This window comes from Ambystoma mexicanum, chromosome 8 (genome assembly GCF_040938575.1).
Source record: "Ambystoma mexicanum isolate Mex_15411 chromosome 8, UKY_AmexF1_1, whole genome shotgun sequence".
Classification (NCBI taxonomy): Eukaryota; Metazoa; Chordata; class Amphibia; order Caudata; family Ambystomatidae; genus Ambystoma; species Ambystoma mexicanum.
In genome coordinates, this window is record NC_090929.1 from 712,457,322 (window position 1) to 712,460,064 (window position 2,743).

The following is a 2,743-nucleotide window of genomic DNA, read 5'->3' on the forward strand; positions in this document are numbered from 1 at the left end:
AAAACAGTCCTTAAAAGCCACAGAGCCGCGCAACTGCAGGATTTGAACCTGCAACAGAAGTGGACTCGACTGCCGAAGTTTGGTTCAGAGTGCGCTGAGAGTCGGTGAGTAGCAACCCTTACCAGTGGCCCCTGGGGCATCCACCCATTTTTACGCATTAGTATCCCCTGAGGGCCACTCTTCTTAATCGAGGTAGCCTGTGCTACTGAGATATTCCCACCTTTTGGATCCTGTTCTGCCTTCTTGGGGAGACCCTCCTCGAATAGTGGGAACTTATTCTTCACTGCCTCACCCACCTTCCTGAGTCACTACAGCCCCTTGAAGAGGCCCCGTTTTGACTTAACCGCACAATCGCGTGCGCCAACACCGAAGTACTTTTGAGCTCAAGGCCTCACTCATCTTAGGGACTGGACTGCCTCTTAGCTAGGGTGTGATTTGTGAAGGACTGCTACAGAGATATTCACACTGTATTTCTTTGCAGGTTGTGGAACTATACTGAGTAATATCCCTGTTGGCCATTGGTTAATGTATATATGTTTGCTAGATTAGTGTTGTGTTGGTTTTGTTAATACTGCTGAATAATTACCTTGTGTTTGATTTAAATGGCCTTAAATAAATGTATATATATTTTTGATATACACCTGACTGAGAGTAATTTGCGGTTGTGTTTACTGTGTGTGCTCATTGTGGGCTTTCGATCACCCTCCCCCTCCCGAGACCTAGTCTTGATTGCCGCCAACGCTACCTTGATTGGTCTGGCTTGTCCAGAAGGTTACACTGTTCCAAGAAACTAGGCTGGCCTTCTGAACCTCTGCCAATCAGGTCAGAGTTCAGAAATCCATTTTAACAAATTGGTGTACAGTGTTGGAATAGGATCGAAGGTACCCAGTGTTGCGCACTGGTAAAGGTACCCAGATTACATTTACCCAGGACACATAGTGACCTTAGTAGTAACGTAACAGTAAAGGCTAACAACCTATCTTAATAAATGGAAGCAATCACCAACATAACCTTGAATGCTTCCAAGTCAGAAACACTGAGAATGATGTGTACCAAGAGAGGCTTATCTGCTCAAGGTACAAAGAGTGAAATGATCCAAAGGATCATGGATTGGCAAGAGGTGCAACTCGATGCCATTAACTCAGATGAGAGCGCAGAAGGTGGTGGGGCTGCTCTCACTGAGCGCTGTAGCAGAGATATCGCTGCACTCACTTATGGAGTCCATGAAGACAGGGATGATGTGGAGTCCCAAGTTTTAGCTGTCGGCTCTGATGATGAAGCCATGCTTGAATTCAAGAAGCAAGAACTGCAGTTTAAGCTGAAGGAGCTTGAGTTCGACATGGCAAAGCCGAGAGTTGAGCAGGCAGAAAAACAAAAGGACAGGGATCGCCAATTGGAGCTGGCCAGGTTTCAGGCTACAACTGGCTCCTCCAAGGGATCTGGGCATGGGTCTGGGTCCTCCTCTCATCCAAAATGTCCTAAAGATCTGCTCAGTGTGTATGATGAGAAGAATGACATTATGGACTGGCTGACTGCATTTGAGTATGCATGTGAGGTCCAAGAGGTTGTGGATGCTGATAAGATTGCATGGCTGCTCAGTCGACTACCCGATTCTGGCTGCAGTGCCATTGAGACTGATAGAATAGATTCTGCGAAATGAAAGCAAACTCTCATTTTAAATTTTGGGAAGACTCCTGCTCAATACTTAAAGATATTTAGAGAGTACAAAAAGAAAGAAGGTAACTCTTGGCTGTCCTATGTTACTGAGTCCTTGAAAAACTTGATTGGCATGGTTGAAGGCTATAAGGTCACCACCTTTGCGGGTATCATATGTTTTATCTACCATTCTCTGAGTGCCTGTCGTCTGGTCCAATGGTCAACTTTTCTTGTCTCTGTCTCGTCTGCTTGCACCCCTCCCAGTGTCCTTCCCTAGTGTTCTCCCCTACCCCTCCCTCTCTCTTCTCCATACCTACTCTATGATGCTTTCTGTCTCTCCCATCTTTTCTAACTGCTTCTCTATTGACTATCCTGCTCTCCTCACTAAATCTGGTATGAAGAAGTTTAAAAAGGATATCCTGGTCTCCAGCCCATGCCTCCCTATCTCTGACTCCTATACCAGTGCCGCCTCTAGGCAAACCTATAGCAACATCCTCTTTTTCGCTCCCTCACCAGAACTATGGACTCTGCATCTGGTCTCTGTGCTTTCTCCTTTCTCTTCTTCTCCCATCAATGGTGGCACCCGGTGGGAGGCCCTCCTGGCCCCATTCCACTCCTCTAATTTCATCATTAATGTTTACTTGATTGGTACCGGCTTGGTCCAAGGCCTTCAGGCCAATCTCCTCCTCTTTGATAGACACTTCCTGTGCCTCATCAATTTCCTTCCTTCTCCTGCTGTCCCCTCTCTTCCCACCACGGCTTCCTCGTCTTCCGCTGCTGTCGCCTCCTTGGCAACCTTGCCCTCTCCTCCTTCCTCTTCTACACCTCTGCAGGGTGTACCTCTGATTTGTACCCCTGCCCGGAAGTCCTTCAAGGACAACAACCTTCTCCATATTGCCACCCTTAAGTCACGCTCAGCTGTCAAACATTCCTCTGACATCTGCCGCCTCCTGGAGGATCTTGACCTTGATGTCCTCGGTCTCACCGAGACATGGTTCACGGCCAGCTCTGTCGCAAGCTTTGACACTCTCCTCCCTGACGGCTACAAGATCCTTTCCGCGCCCAGGTCCAACCGCTCCGGAGGTGG